Genomic DNA, 18,248 nt, shown 5'->3' with positions numbered 1-18,248 from the left:
TTAAACTACGGATGGTTACTTCAACCTCACTACAAACCAGCTAAACAGCAAACCTTACAGACTCACCAACACTCCTACAACAAGGAGCTAGTTGAAAGGAAAAGGGCACTGAGAAACACAGTGCGGCAATTGACGAAAAAAAAAGACAAGGAATCATTTGGCAAAATAAAAGCGGCCAACCAAACCTACAGAAACTGGATCAAAACGCACAAAATGATGCTACTACAGGCAGACGCAGAAGCAATCTTAGAAACTTACAAAACACACAATCTCCGAGACCTATGGAATCTTCTGAACAACAACGCAGCACAACAGCAAAAACTGACAGGAAATGTGACTGAACATCGATGGAATGAACATTACACAAAAATATACAAAGCTCGGCCATCAGAAACTGGAAAACATTCACAAAGACAGAATATAAAGTGGACAGTAAACTGCAGCTATCAAGAAATGTTTGAGATGATCCAAAAACTCAATACATCTCGTGCTCCAGGCCCTGACGGAACATTGAATGCAATGATAAAGAAATATCATTGCATTCATGGCCAATCATGGAACATCATCACGCTCATAAATAAGCTTAACCAGATACCAACATCATGGAAAACTGCGACCATTGTACCTATACATAAACAAGGTCCGAGGGACGACCCGACACATTTCCGCCCAATTGCGTTACTGGATCCATTAGGAAAGCTGTTCGCATTGTTTCTCCTGAAAAAACGTAATCAGTGGGCAACTGACATAAAGCGCTTCGCAATAAGACAAACTGGCTTCACCCCAAATGTCGGGACAAACATCAACTTGCTATTGCTAAATCTGATAAAACACGAAGCAATCCACAACAAAACAAAAATCTACGCGGCTTTCAGAGACCTCCACATGGCCTTTGATGGGATATCCCGGCAAAAACTTTGGAACAAACTTGAAAAATGGGAATGTCCTAACGACATACTAGGCCCAATCAAACAACTTTATTCAAACACCACCATAGCAATAAGACTTACAAGAGAAGGTCACACAACACCAAAAATAAAAGCCGAAAACGGTCTAAAACAAGGATGACCTCTAGCAGCCACATTGTATAATCTCTTTACTGCAGACATCGAGACTCATCTACAGTCCGATGCCCTCAATCCCTCAAAGATCAACTCAACACGGGTAACAATCATGACATATGCGGACGATATAATTCTCCTGGACAAGACACCAACAGGTCTACAAAACAGCCTCAGCCAACTAAGCCTCTATATGAATCTTAACAAACTCACCATTAATACAAAAAAGACAAAAATCATGCAACTGTCCAGACCGACCAATAACAACAGAAAACAACTAAAAATCCACTTAAATGACAATCGGCTTGAAGAAGTAACAACATTCAAATACTTGGGCATCCACATAAACCAATCTAAATCCGAAAAAGAGTGGACTATGAAACTGGAACAACGGATTCAATCTCTGACAAGGCAAGGTTGTATGATCCAGTGCAAATTCGGCAAATACTCTTTCAAACCAATAACCACATACTACAAGCAAAAGGTGATTCCGACAATAGTCTATGGAACAGAAGCCATGATACACGCAACGGACTATAGTTGGACAAAACTAGAAGCCCTCTTTTGGCGTAAAATCTTGCAGCTGCCACCTTCTTTTCCAATGCCCAGGATCAGACACGAAATAGCATTACAGTCAATCAGTTCAATTGTCTTATGGAAACAATTAGACCTATATCGCAAGCTCCTCACCGATGAGAAAAAGCCAGCAATTCATATCTTGAAGTTCCACGATGGAGCAATGAACAACACAATCCTCGCTAAGTGGAAAGGCAATCTGGATCAACTCATGCAAACAGAAGAAATCTCACATGAAATGCTTACGATGCAACCTCAACATGCAAAAATAAAAATAATGGAAAATGACTGGATAAAAACCCTCGAGGAAAAAACAAAATACACCCTCAACCTACAATGTGACACAGACATTCGACCCATTAACGAATTACCAGCCTACCTGACCATCTTTCCTGATGCCAAAATCCGTGCAATATATCTGAAAGTCTGAACGAACACCATACCAACACCCTTCTATCTAGCCAAAACCAGACAAATCGCTCCAACAGAACATTTTTGCCGCTTCTGTTCAGACACTCAAAAATCTGAAACACTGTTCCACCTACTAATGGAATGCAACGATCTCTCAGAACAAAGATCTAGATTCGGCAGCCATTATAAGATAGGAGAGCAAATAATGGAGACAGAAGAGAGATCGATGGAGATGCTCAACGGCAAATCGCAAAAACTTATCTTGACAATATGCCAATTTCTATAAGAAATTCTAAGTCTTGGCAAACCTGTAATAAGTTACAAAGAAACCTTGGAAAACTGGAGACAAATGAAAAGTTTAAAAATTAAACTATAACATTAAAAAAAAAAAAAGAATTACCTATCGGTTAGAAAGGATACATCACAGGACCATGTGTGAGAAGCCCATAGCTCGCTTGTTATCAAACTTGCCTTCCGAGTCCTCCCAGCCTATAATAGTCTGAGCCTGAGTCAATGAGCATAGGAACCAACATCCCATTTAAACTCACCTCTGCATGAGGTTTGGCGAACTGTCTCGGAGCACCACCCACTTGACTCACGGAAAAGCTGACCCCTTCCATACACTCCTCCTCATTCTCCTCCGCCCCACCTGCGGCCTCTCTCAAGCTCCCTTTCAGGAATTACCTCAGCAACAGGCAAAAAACCCCCCCTTTTTGCCCCATCATTTCCTGAACTCTGCCTTGAGACCAGGACAAGCACCTGAGCGGGCGAAATGAAAGGTGCTGCCGCACGTGAAACACCTCCCCTCTTGCTGGTACTTCCCCATGTCTGACCAGCCACCCTTCCCTGGTACTATGTTCATTCATCAGCCGTTTTATTTTCGCAGCACTTTTTGCCAAAAATATGTTGCCTAAAAAAATCATCATATTTTCTTTTTTTAGTTGGGGGTGGGTATCCGAAAACCCCTCTCCCCAATTATTTATTCCCTATACACCACCCGCACCTTACACCCTATATGACCCCCCCATATTTTTAGATTTTTTTTTGGGCAAAACCTTTAGAGCAAAAAGTGCTGCGGGGCAAACAACCGGCGATGTATGAACGTCGTACCCCTTTCCTTCTGCCTCGTGGGGGGTCTTGCCATTTGTCGCCACTATAACAGAGGTGACACAGCTGGCTCCAGAATTAACGTATGTTTTTTTTTTTTTTTGTAGAGCGCTTAAGCCCATAGGCCTCAAAGCACTATAACATAAAAGACAAAGCAGCAGGAGATAGACAATAAGGAAACAGAAGCCAATCATCCAAGAATCAGACCTTAACGGGGAAAGAAAGTTATGTGAAGGGTCTTTTAAAAAGGTGCGTATTCAAGTTTTTCTTAAAAGAGACAAAGTCAGGATCAAGGTGCAAGTTTAATTTCATGAACATAGTTCAAAGCATTGGGTAGCAAGGCCCCCAGGAGCACACCAGCTCCTTTCAGCTCACAGCGCCATCTGCTCATATAGGACCCCTGTCATAACTAAACATCCCTTGAAGTTCCATGGTCAGTGATGGCTGGTGATCACATCCAGAATGTTTCCCACCTGAACATTTCTGTGTTCAGATCTGGGAAAGACAATCAACAAATACCACAAGCCCTGCCTACCTCCCTATTATACCCCTCCCCCTTCCGTACACCCCACTATCCTGAAATGTAGTTAAAATATACCCTTACCCCATACCCTTTGTAAAATGACAGCAAACAAAATGCAGTAAAACAGCCGCAGTGAGTTGGGCTGGTACTGTGGAGCCACATTGGAAGTACATTCATTAGTGGCCTTCGGCCCTGTGGCATCCCCTCTCCCTGTCTCAGGAGGTTTGTCGTTCCAGGAAATGTCCGACTTTCTTCCCATAAAAAGATGTTCTGGGAACTGAAGTCCTCTGAGTGATTGACAGGCTTGAGTGCCCTGGGAAGAACAACTACAAGAAAAAAGGCGACTGTAGAAGAGAAACCTCAAATAAAAGACAATTCCTCAAGATTGACCCCTCAGTAGACACAAAAAGATCAAGGCAATCTTCACAGTTAAATTCAACTCACGTTGTAAATTAAATCCCAAATTTACACTATTACAACAACAGAAAGAAATCAATCAAAGCTCAAATCTTCCACAGAGGCGAGTGCACACCAAAGAATGTGCACAAATAAAATTAAGATTACAAAACATTCATTCAGATGATCTTGATGTAAATCTAAATCGAAGTAACATCATGAAACTATTCAAATGCATACCAGCGCTGCGTACAGTAACCTCTGAGGATATAATGATTGATAATGATTGTAGAATATGCAACTGAACGAACCTCCGACCAAGTGCTGCTACATATCAACTTGCAGGCTGTAAGACGAACGCTCTTTGATGCAAAAGAGGACCTCCTACTATATGGATTCAACCTCTCTCTTGAACTACGGGAGCAATTAATGTCGATCATGCCTCCCAAGACAAATTTGCTCCAGCGACACAAATGGAACAAAGAAGAGAACAACTGAGGCACCATCTATCTAGGACAAGGCCCGTTAAATCGAACATGTCACCACCACAACAAGAAACAAGGCGGAGATTTCACACCATCTCCCGGAACTAGCTATGGATCGAATCACAGGATCAGGCCCAGAATTTAATTTCCTGGAACACAAGATGCTTTGTACACCTGCTAAACGACTTACCGGTAAACTTGGACGAAAATTTCGCCATTTGTTTACAAGAAACATGGTTGCGAGATCTCCCTACAAGAGATGGTTACACGATTTTACTAAATCCAGCCGGGAAAAATCGAAATGGACAACCATTCTCAGGCCTCCTGATGATGATAAAACATTTGCTCCATTGGCATGTGAAAGAAGTACTTAACCCAAATCTATTTGTACAAGGAGCACTAATTGAACACCAAACAGAATTAAACACCGAAAAATCTTGGCTGTTGCTGGTAAACATTACTGAAACTCTGCAATGACCAGCCCTTCGAAATGTGTTAAATCCGTAACAACAATGATAGACATCTACTTAACCATTGGAAAAGATCTCCAAATCATGATATGTGGAGACTTAAACAGCACATGGTTTGAGATATACATATCCACAAACAAACAGAGGCCCATAATGTTTGAAAAATTGACAGTGGGGGCCAAAATGTGGCATGCGGAAATGAGTAGCCGAAATTGCATTATGCTGAACGGACAGGTTCAAGGTGACATCCCAGCCAATACAACCTGGCACCAAAAGCGAACTCAGAAAACGTTAGATTACATCTGGATATCACGCAACTTATTAAGAAAGGTAACAAAACTAAATGTTATACCAGCTTTTAACAGCGATCATTTTCCGCTGAAGTTGACCTGCCTAGAGACTGAGCAGGGTTCACCGATAAAATATGTCAACGCTGTTTGTTCAAATGCAAGTGGAACTTGCCTTCGAATGAACGGGAAGCAGATTCGCCATCTGACCAATATATTTGGAGAAACTACAGCATTACAAGACTCTAATTATGTGCCACTGCTAAATACATTTCTAGTGAAAACGAACACAAAGGGGATAGCCGGCCATCAACACCAACATAAATTTAGCAGGCTTCTTGCGATTGAAAAAAAATCCTTTTTGCGAGACATAAGGAAAATTCAGAAATCGAACAACATCACGCGAGAAGAACATCTACGACATCGCTGACAATGTTACAGAAACTGGGTCAAATCATTTACTATTCAAAGAGATCAAGAACGAGCAGAATCAATGCTAGAATTATTTCAAAAACACAACTCACGAGAAATCTGGGCTATTTTGAACACTGGTAACATGAAAAGTAATCAATTGCTGATCAACGAAGTAGCTCCCCACACCTGGGAATCCTACTTCAAATTATTTAACGATGGAGATAATGAGAAGGAAATAAACCAAAGGACATCGGCTGAACGATGGAACGTCGTGGGAAACAGTTCCGAAATCTTGAACGCAATCAAGCAGTTGAAAAACTCGAGCGCTGCAGGCCCTGATAACATCTCAAACGTGATGCTTAAACAAGAAGCAGAACGGTGGGCCCAGTTCATCGCAATATTCTTTAAAAAAATAGCAAATAAACAAGAAGTACCCTCATCTTGGCGAACAGCTGTGGTAGTGCCAATACATAAAAAAGGTTTGAGGGCCGACCCGGCAAACTACCGCCCTATTGCTTTGTTAGACACAATTGGCAAACTATTCTCTTCATTTATACAAAAAAAAACTGTCAGCATGGGTCGCACAGGTAGAGATTGCCGATTGTCGACAAACAGGTTTTACAAAAGGTGTAGGTACTGAAGTAAACTTGTTGCTATTAAATCTTTTAAAATTAGCCTCGCTAAAAGGACGTAAAACTCTATTCTTAGCGTTCGTGGATATGAGGCAAGCTTTCGACAAAATAAATCGAAATCTCCTTTGGCAAAAACTAATAAAGTGGCAATGTCCATCGCACATATTGGATCCGATTAGAGCTCTACATGAAGAAACATTGATTCGAATTCGGACAAACCAGAACAGTGATTTGACAAATACAATTCCTACGTCAAAAGTAGATAAACAAGGCTGCCCGTTGGCAGCACTGCTATTCAAGCTATTGATCTCCGATTTACCAGCCGAATTAAAAGATGTAAGGTGTTTTCTGCCAAAAATAAATGGCCAAGCTCTGAACTGCATTATATATGCAGACGATATAGTTTTGGCTGACCAAACAGCAATAGGCCTACAGCAGTTGATAAATAAACTAAACACATACTTAACAAAGTACATGCTCGAAATCAACACAGTAAAGACCAAAATAATACAAATCACGAACATGAAGGGGCAGAAAAACAGAAACTTTAAATGGCATGTTCCAAATGAGGAAATTGAAACAACGATGTCAATACGCTACCTCGGAGTCATTTATAGTACATCAATCCGAGAATGGCCATGGTACCAAGACTTGAGAAATAGAATGACAACATACGCTTTACAAGGGTTGAAATTACATAATGAATGCGGAATATTTTCTTTCCAACCGTTATTAACATTCTATTTGAACAAAGTAATACCTGCAATATCATTCGGGGCTGAATGTGCATGGAACCTCGATTTCAAAGTATGGGACGTACTCAAAGGGTTGTTCCAGCGCATATTATTAAGATTACCTCGCTATGTTTCAATGACGATATTGCACCATGAACTGGCGATCAACTCTCTGTACAATTCAACAGTCTGGAAAGCATGCGCAATGTTACGTAAAATAAGAGAACATCCTGGCAAACCGGCATATTAGGAGGCTGATTCATGGAATTAATGTGCGCTGAAATTTTCGGCGCAAGCGTGCAAAAGCGTGCGAAAGCGTGCAAATCGCAGTACAAGTGCGAAAATCGCATCGAAACCCATGCACAGCAATTCATGGAAGTCCGTGTGCATGTAAATCCCTGGATGAGCGCTAAAATTCTGCGTGGCGCACGCTGGCGCACACGTCTCCAAACAGCGTGAGCTAAGCGCACATAGCGCAGCGCACACAACAAAAGTAGGCAGAACAGGGGGCGTAACACGCGGAATGGGGAACAACGCATGAAAATGTGGGCGTCACGGGGGAAGTACAGGAGGCAAATGCGCGGAACGTCCACGCGCGCCTCTACAACATGTATTCATGGAATCGAACGGGGCTAATGCATGCGCCAAAAAAGACGCGCTAATCCGGAAACACGTACGCCAGCAGGAAGCAGGAGTACGTGGACCCGCGCAGCATAAAAGTGCGCACAAACATCGAACAAGCTCCGACGCCAAGATGAATATACCATTCCTAGCAGCAGTGGTCGTGGGATTCTGCAGGAGGAGGATAGTCAGGGCCAGAATTTTTACACCCAGAACCAGCCTTTTTGGGATGCCTGATGACCAGGTGTATGCGAAGTACAGGTTTCCACCTCACATAATACTCGACCTGGTGAGTGAGTGGGAGGATGACCTCACATCACCCACCCTGTGCTCCCAAGGTCCTCAATGTACTGCACTTCTTGGCCACTGGATCATTTCAGCGGACAAGTGCTATAGAGGGGGGGGGTGTCACAGGCCACGCAGTCACGCTGCCTACACCAGGTGTTGGCCATCATGACTGCACGCCGATCAGTCCGCAGGCACATATACCTGCCCAGAACACCTGCAGAAAGGCAGGCTTCCGTCCAGGATTTCTACGGGGTGGCACAATTCCCCAAAGTTCTAGGTGCCATTGATTGCACCCATGTGGCTCTACGTCCCCCCAGGGCATCTGAGCACATCTATAGAAACTGCAAGCACTGGCATTCCATCAACGTGCAGGTAGTATGTGATGCCAAGGGAATCATCACCTCAGTATATGCCAACTATCCAGGGTCCACCCACGACAGTTTCATTTACAGAATGTCAACCCTAAACCGGGACCTAGAACTGGGCGGCATGGCGATACATGGCTGCTTGGTGAGTATAAATGCCACTGCACATGCATGCATGTCAGATACTGAGTAATATCACAGCCCCACTAATGATAACCATCACCACCTCCCCAGGGGACAGTGCCTACCCTCTGAGCACCCACATGATGACGCCAATTCGGAACCCCACCACGACACCCAAGGTAAGATACAACACAGCCCATATTGCAACCCGGGGCATAATGGAGCGCACATTCGGAGTGCTCAAGTCACGCTTTCGCTCCCTTGACCGCTCTGGTGGGCAGCTGTTATATGCTCCCCCAGTAGTGTGCAGGATCATAGTGGCAGCATGTGTCCTACACACAACGTTGCAACACGCTGGGGTCTGCCGGTGGACATGGTGGTGCCCCCACATCCCCAACCACATGCACGCCTGCTGCGCATGGGAGGGGAAAGGGCATGTGGTGAGGCAGCCCGTACGCAGCTGGTGGCTAATTACTTCACATAAAATCACACCCCTCTGGAGTGCACTCAGCCCTGGCACATACCAGCTGACAATCAATGATGATGACATAAGGGACACTCAACTGTCACAACCATACCATCCTGAGATTGGTCACCTGGAAGTGTTACATTGTGTGCATCCCTACCTACCCAAACACCACCAATGCTGTGTCATCAAAAGACATACATCTATGCTGCAAAATTAATTACCCCCTTGCTAAATACAACATGAGACCAGCGCCATGTCACCCAACCCCTCCCCAGCTTCACCACCAAACACACCATGGCATGTCATGCAATGTCAAAGCAAACAAAGCAATGCACAAGACCTGACACAAGTGTCACAAAGAACACTGTCCCTAATGGGAACTGCCCACACACAGTATGCTCCCAGTAATGTATAACTAACAGCACACATTACCAAATACTTACCACCAACACAATGCTACAACACACCATGGAAAAATGCAAAAAACTGACAGTACTAACTTCAAGTAGTGGTAGTCTTACAACCTGAATAAGCCAGCACATCGACCCCTTACAACTGTAGAGTGTTGCTGCCACGCAAATGTCTCAGTGTACTGCATACAACATGAACTTCATCTGCAAAGTAGACGGCCTTGTGAAGACATGAGGAAGGAACCTGCAGATTAGGAGGAAGACATGGATGCACAAGCACATGTCAATACAGCAGGAGGGTTGTGTGTCTCACGAACCCAAGCATCTAACCCAAACTCAGGACAAGCCTGCATGTGCCCAGCCAGAATACAGTGGATGCCCACGGGAGCCACACAAGGCAACACACTGTAAAAAAAATAACATAAAAAATAATGGCCATGTGTCGGCCAGGGGGCATGAGGGAAGCCACCCAGGAGGTTCGAGGACAGGGGGCACACCAACACCCACCTGCGTGGATGTTGCGAAAAAACAAATACCTCCTTGGGCTCATGGCCGGCACGGCTATGCCATTGTGGGAGAACTGCTTTCGCTCTGCTCATCCTCTGCTGCTGCATCAGGAGGCAGTGGCACTATGGGAGGCAGCCCACGCAAAGCCCTGGTATGGTCCTCCATGGCAGCAAGCATGCGGGTGTGGAAGGTCTGATTCTGGAGGATTAAAGTGCAGAGTTCCCCATGCAGCACATCACGGGTTGCCTGCATTTCTGCACGCATGGCCTCGCGTGATGCCCGGATCTCCTCACGTGTTGCATGCAGCTCAGCTGAGAGCGAACGTGTGAGCTGCTCCAGCTGCTGTTCTGCCCTAATATTTCGGGAAGCCTCAAGTTCAAGCAGACTATGCCTGAGGTTATGGAGTTCTACCCTCAGGACTTCCCTGTGGCCCTGGGACTCTGTGATATGGATTTGCGCAGAGTCTCCAGTGCCGCCCGTCTGTCCCTCTTGGACGCCAACATGTCTTCCCTGTGTGATTGGCAAATGGAGTCTGTTGCCTGCTGTTGTTGCTCCATCTGCCTTTCAGGGGGGATAATGGAAGTGGCCACCCTCTCCATTGCCTGAGCCATCATTTCTACTGATGCTGCCTGTTGGGTTGCCATACCGTACATGGAGTTTTCCCATACAGTATTGCCTGGTGGAGCACGGCCACCGCGTCGACGGGCACCACACCTGTTTGGGGCAAGGCGATCTGCACCTTGCTGTGCTGGCACTGCCTGAGGCTGCAGGACTGCATTCCCCCTGGTCTGCTGGCCCAGGAACAGGATCAGATGCTGTGGAGTGTGACCCTGCATCCGTAACCGCCAAAGGCGGACCTACCAACACTGACATCCCCATAGAGGGTTCTACCCCTGGTCCAGGTGGGTTAGACAGAACAGAATCCCTGCCAGAAACACTTACCTGCGACTGCACATAAGTCTCATCATCCGACTCAGCACCTGAATAGAGGTCTGGGGAGGTGCACCCAGAGGCACCCCTGGACAGTATGGTCTGCAGTAACATTGGGTTTTCACCCACCACCACACCACGTCCCCCACTGGTGCCCGATCGTGCCTGAGATTCCTCCTGGGTCTGCACCATCTCCTCAACCTCAACAGCACCAAGTGCGTCATCACCTGCAAAAACATGAAAGACAACAAATGGAAACAGGCATGAGCACCATAGCACACACATAGGCCGTGACAAGCCAGAGATCCAGTACATGAATTACACATGTCCCACATGACTATAACCCTGCCATGCATGCACTGTCAAAGAGTTGGAAGTGGAGTCAAAAAGGCAGACACTGGGGAGAGCAAGATGGATATGCAACACATTTGCAGCATGTTGGGTAGCACTGGCATCACACATCAGGATGTGAGTGGCATGTCCAGTACACATACATGACACATGCCACCACACAGATGTCAAGTAGCATAGCCAGGGTAAATTACAAAACTACAGCAATATGTCAGTGAATGAGTACTGTCACACATCCATGTCACATTGACATGATGCGAAGATTGATGCTGAATAGAGTTGCAAAATATGCATGTGCCACACACTGAAACACATCCAGTGTCCAATAACACAGTCATTGTGGGCTGATCAATGGTTGGTCACTTTAACACTACAGGAAACATCTGTCATCTTCCACATGCAAACAGGCCCTAATAAAAAATGTCTGCAGCCCAATACTCCATCGGCCTGAATGGTGTAATTATTAACATTAGCTGGTAAAAATAGTGGCCCAGTGTGGGCTGTAAACAATGACTGAAGCATATCACATATGTTGCAATAGGGCAGAATAATGCTTAGCAAAAATGGGAGAGTGGAAACAATCAGCCTGAATGAACACTTACAAAATCTGAACAATGTAGGTGCAAGATGACACTTCAAGGTAAAGTGCACTAATGTGGGCCTAAGTGGCAGCTGTGGGCAAAAGGGATACAGTCATACCCAAATCCAAGGCACGTGAATGTATGGGAGGAAGCAGATGGGTGACCCATAACACTCAGGAGTACACACCCTCACCTGGCACTCAATCAGAACCCGTCACCCAAACAACATACACATGGATTACACACACACGCATGGGCACTCACCGGACAATGCATCGTAATCAGGTAGATCTCCCACACCTTGGATCTGTTCCTCTGTGACGAAGGTCCCAGCAACAGACTCATGTTCAGTGAGTTTGTTGTCCTCTTGTGGAGACCCACTGCCAGTCACCAGAGTAGCGGCATGATTTGAGGCCAGCTTGTTCTTTGCTCTGCGTTTCAGGTCAATCCACCGCTTGCAGCAATCATCAGCTGTGCGCCTCACAAATCCAAGCGCACTTATGCTGTCCGCGATAGTCTGCCAGTGTGCCCTACGTTGACCAGGTGTGGTCTTGCACCCTGCAGTCACCAACATTCCGCAGCTATGTGCCGACACATAGCTCACAAGTGCATCAAGTTCCGGGTCATTAAAACTAGGCTTCCTTGACGTGCCGGAGTGTGTAGCCGTGCCTGGGGTCTCAGCCTGTTGTGCCAGAGCACCCATCTTCCTCTTTTTCAAAGGTGGAGCGGAGCCTGAGTGGCTTACGCCGCTCTGGTCAGTAGGGGCAGAAGCACCTGTGGACTGGGTAATAGGAGTGTGCGAATGCACAATGACCGGCCTTGGTGCAGGCATTGGCAGAAGTGTGATGTTGGCAGGGGGAACGTCAGTTTGATGGACCTGGACCGACACTGTCCTGGCTGGGAGACTCAGAGCTGGGGTGGATGGAGCTGCAGCTGCCCCTGCAGCCTCCCCACCCTGCCTACTTGGGGCAGCAGATGACATAGTTGCCCCAGATCCACGTGGCTTGGTGACACCAACTTGCATCGCCACACGTGGCCTAGACTTGCTGACCTGGAAGTCAGCCTGGGAGTCATCCTGTGCAAGGTCAGGTGCCACAATGGGCTGGTCCATCAAGGGCTGAGCTGGGATGGTGTCAGCCACGTTTCCCTCAACCATGGGGGGGGCATGGGTGTCCCTGATTGGTCCTCCACACATGGGGCTCTAGGGGCACCCTGCAAATCCCGGCCATGTCCCCTACCGCGCCCATCATGCCCACCTTTTGAAGGTCGGCCACCTTTGCCTCCCTTACCACTTGGTCGCCTCCCAACCATGGCACTGATGTTGTTGTGCGTATGGGAGTAGCAGTAGACTATTGTCCTGGGCAATTGGGGGTGAAAGGGGTAGGGTACTAGATGGAATTCATACCCTAGTGCTCTAACAAGGCTGTCTGTGACCCCTGGGGGAAGATGATGGGTCACGCAACGCACAGGCAGCCCAATATAAAAAAATAACATGCACGCAACCCCTCGTAGACCACGTGCGTGAAAAAATGAACCCGCACTACGCTGTGGCACCCAGAAACACAAAAATAAGCGTACGCGTAATACACGCCGCCTACAATGACCTCTGAAGGGGTACGCGACACACGGGGCAAGCACAGTTGGTAAATACGTGCACGACTCACCGTCTGCCTGGAAAAAGAACGTGAAAAAAACGTGTGTGTGCGCGTAGGTAACACCCCTATAGGTGCAGGTAAGGATGTAAGGTGGACCAATAATTAAATTCACAATATTATTATGAAACAATTTTACCATTCATGAGTTGACCTCAACATAGTCACCAAAGTCACCAACAATTCCTAGCAGGGAGAAAAAAAGACATATAACATGCAGTAAAGGTACACATAATTCATTGTTAATTGATAAAATAACTGTTTTAGTCAACCTTCCAAGGTACAACTAATGTTAAGAGTGGGACTCCACCATTTAAACCAATTAAAAATAGTTTGCCATATTTATAGTACCCAAGTGGGTGACACCAGAGCCAAGACATCATATTGCATGCTCAATCATGCAGTGAAAATCCCATAACTATGAATATCCAGCTGATTGTATAAATTAGGGTGCGCTTAGATAAATCTACAGTGAGCCATTGTTTGTGACTTGTTGGGAATGGCATGATGAATTATCATGTCCGCCTACCTTGACTGTGTTCTGTTCTCCCACTTGTGGGAATTTACAGTGTACTAAAATTGAAGGGGTACTTTTAACATTGCCCTTCCTTTTTTCTTTTTTTTTCTCTAATACCCCCATGGACTCCCGACAGAGTTGAGAGCTACGCAATTGCGGCTAATATAATTTACTGAAAACAGGTATGCCAATCAGAGAGGGTGTATACAGGGTTCCCTCTAAGTAACTGTTGGGGGTATTTAATTGATTGAAAGCTTTTGTTTTTTCAAATTTAAAAGGTTCACTAAAAACGATTTTTTTATCAATTAACAATGAATCATTGTGGGATGTATTGACCCACTCCGCTATGATATGTGGCATCACCCTGCCAATTATGGGGATAGAAACAGCAACAATGGTGGCAAAACCCTTGTGTGTGCCAAAAACCTACAAAAACCAACTGTGTGCCTCAGCACACAAAAAGAGGGATGCACAACCTGCCACCCATGGTGCATGTGCAGTGGAATAGAGCACATCCTGCAGAAAAGTGCCAGTGGGTCCCAGGACCAGCAAACAGAGCGCAGAGAGAAAAGCAGCACTTTGCAAATGAAACCCAAAAATGTGCCTCCCATTGACATTTGCTTTGTTGCTAAAAACTCCTAAATGCCTATAACACAACACTTTTCAAAATTTAAAGGCTTGCCTGGTGCTAAAAGTCATGTATCTAATGAAGCATTGGAAACATACAAAGTCCTGATATGAAGAGCAAAACATTCATCAGAAAACTGAATTGTCTGAAAACTGACAGCCATGTCAAAATCTGGGTGCAGTACCTGGGGATGCCTGAATGCAGCTGTCAGAAGAGAACCGAGGAAGCTTCAATTTGACCTAAAATTAAAAGTCTGCTGAATAAGCAACACAAACAGGATTGTTGCCAAAAAGGAATACAGATTTTAGTTGTGTTTTGATTCCACAGATTTTAAGGGCAAGAAATAAATGTATTTGTATGTGATGTGGGTTTTGCTAAGTTTAAAAAGTTATTAGCTTGGCTGACGTTGCCTTAACTTGAAAAGCAGGTTTTCTCCCAGAAGGTAGGCCTACCCTCAGCAGAAACTCATGGGGAGGTGTTAATTGCGGGGTTTGAATAGAATATGGTCTACAGAGGGAAAAGGAACAATGACTATCCTCCCACCAAGGACATTGAAGGTGTGAAAGTCCGTAAAACTGCTGCAGCACAGGAAACCCCTGGCTGACAGAAGCAAATTCCAAAGGAGGGGGCCACCACATGCTTCAAGGAGTGACAACGACTGACCATTTGGTGTTAACAGGATATGTAATGTACATTTTTAGAAGGTGCATAACTTATTATCAACAGGGGTGCAAAATCTGAAAATGGCAGATTAATGAACCTAATTTTTAGCACTGCCTTCGAAAACTTAGTACAACTGTGTAGCTTATTCTGAACAGGAATGGCAATAAATGTGGTTTTATGGGGTCTGTATTTCTGCTAGAATTGTGAAACATTATACACTCATTCCCATGTTAAACACGCACATTTGTGGAAATGTGCATAAAAATTGAAAAGCGTGTTCATAGCGAAAAGGGCAAAATTCCGTAGAAAGGGGAAACATGATCCCACAGCTAGGGGGTTTTGAGGAACAGCTGCTATGTAAAATATGCAATCTGTATATGTGATTTGTATAGAGGTTGCACATGTGTAAATATGTATTTTGCCAAAATTAGACTTAGTGTTCCAGTGGATAGGGGTGGATTCGCAGCATCATAAAATTACACCATAAAGATGACACTCTGTTTCTCTCCTCCTATCTAGGCAGAGAGTAGACTCTGACCCAATCACCTTTCACAGGGGCAAGCTCAGCTAAGCCGGCCCATACACCCCCTTTGTGATGTCATTTTTAAGGCATAAATAGAGACAGCAGAGAGCAGATAGGGACTCACTGATCCAGCCACCTTCCTGATTCCGGCGAAGCACTCTGATCCAGCACTCTGATCCAGCTTTCTACATCCAGCTTTAAATATTCTTCCAGATCCAGATGCCAAATCTATTGCCAGCAATAGGGACTATTGAGTCCAGCAAGGCCCCAATCCTCAAATGTATTCTCCCCACTCAGTAAAGCGCTGTGTGGTGTGAGAAGGCCATTTTGAACCAGTAACCAGTATCCACAAATTCTCTGGCTTGCCACCACAAGGCTTGCCTGAGGAACTTGCCATCCAGCTGATCCAAATACCCAGAGACTAGAAGTGCAGATCCTGTGCCAATCCGGCTACCGGCCTGGATGATCCAAACCCGTGCCTGATGTGCTGTTTTCTTAGACCAGACTGTCACAGGTTTCCCCCCTTCTCACCTGTCTTTGTTGTTTGTTGGAGTTCTTCGATGGAGTCTTCTTTCGTAGAGTTCGGGTCTTGTATAACCCAACGTGCAGGTCCTCGGGTTCCAGCGTGCGTTTAGAGTTCCGAGTCCTTGGAACGTTCAGATGTCTGGGAAGTCCGAGGAAATCCAGGAAACAGCGAAGAGTGCACACGGAAGACGAGTGCACGGGGATCCGGGATGCAAGGAGGACAAAAGGAGGGGGAATGAAGGAGGAGGAATTAAGGGTACCGGGAACCAAGAATCAAAGGAAAAACACAAGCGAACTACGGCAGCACACGTCTAGCCACGGCAAGCGGTAGCATTGAGACATGCAGGGCCGTCGGGGCGTGTCCGCTTTATAGAATGTAATGCGTACGGCGCGGAAACTGGTAAACAGTATTCCGCGTTCGGCGGCCATGTTGGGAGTACTGCTGAATGCAAGCCCCTATGGGTCAGGGACCAGGAAGTCCAGAAAGGACGCATCCGATGCTTCATGACACAGACCCCATCCATGACCAGAACTGACGGTTCCATTTAAAAACTTATTCCGTGAGTATAAATAGGAAGAATTGTGTCACATAGCATATGTACTTCATAATTCATAGTCTTGTCCCTATTTCCAAACCATCCTATCTCTCCTTCAGAACCAGTACTGTTAGAATTATCTTTGCGCTGCCCATTTTCTCATCTGAAGAAGTCGGGTTTCCTTATCAGGTGGTGACCCTGATCCAGCGACTGTAATCCCTGTGTGGTATTCGCTTCTTCATAGTCATCCCCTAGTGTAAGCAAACTCGTTTGTCATTTTTAAAAGCGCATTTCTGTTTTTCATTCTCGCGCCTATTTTACAAAAATGACCTTTACTAAAAATTATGTAACTCCCTCAGTTTTTGTGATAGAAACGAAATTTCAACTCCTACTTGTAGCCAACATCCATAGCATTTCAAATCAGTGCGATTCACCCGTTATCGCGAATATCGCGCACTGATAAGTTTGCCACAAATTTCCATTTTGAGAAATTTTTAAACGTGTAAAATAGCTCTAAACTGCTTCCGACTTAGACCTTAAGATTTCTATTGTTTTCTGCTGACCAAACCATTGCTTGTGCTTGTGTGAAACTATCCAAAGCAGCTCCCATAAGAATTGATAACAATTTCAGCAATTTTTACCATATTTGTTGTTTTTGCCCAGTCCATTCTAAAGTCAATCTTGAAAGCCAGTCTGACAGCTGAAAGTCAATTCCGTTTTTCTCTTGTGTTTGCAGGGGGAAAGTGGGACTGATATTCTGTTTGATTTATGCTATTCCTGAATACCTGCTCTCTCCTCCTATCTCTTTACATTACCTATTGGGGGGTTGAGGGTGGTTGCAGGGGGAACTGCTAACCACAGTGCTATCTGATCTGAACCTACACAAAAGTATTATTTTCTGTGCTGCAATTGTTTTGCTTATTACCTATTCCTAGTGTACTAAAGATATTATTCAGTGTTCTGTCACCCCATTGGTGATTGTTGTGTACCTATTAAAACAGATTCTGATTAAATTTTAAGAACGTAAATAAATATTTACCTTTGAAAACCAGCCTGATTCCTGGTTCAGTCTGGTTCAGTGTGACTGGGGGGAGGGGGGCAGTTCCAGGAGAAGGGTGTGATATGAGTGGTATATCGTTCAGAAAAATGAACTTTTAGACAAAAATAAATAAGGATTTCAGTCGTGCACTACATGCTGAGCTCTGACGTGAGTCTGACTTGAGTGTGTGCCAGATTGAAATCACTTACAGCTTGTGTACCCTTACTGCGTGTTTCATGTCTTTTTTTCTCCCTGCTATGGATTTTTGGTGACTTTGGTGACTATGTTGATGTCAACACATGAATGGTAACATTGGTTCATTGTAATATTGTGAATTTCATTATTGGTACCTTGCATCCTTACCTGCACCTATATGCCCCGATTTTTGTTTCTGGTGCATTCAACCAATTTGGACTTTTCATAT

The sequence above is a fragment of the Ambystoma mexicanum genome, chromosome 9 (assembly GCF_040938575.1).
Source record: "Ambystoma mexicanum isolate Mex_15411 chromosome 9, UKY_AmexF1_1, whole genome shotgun sequence".
NCBI lineage: Eukaryota > Metazoa > Chordata > Amphibia > Caudata > Ambystomatidae > Ambystoma > Ambystoma mexicanum.
Note: the sequence above shows the minus strand (reverse complement) of the source record.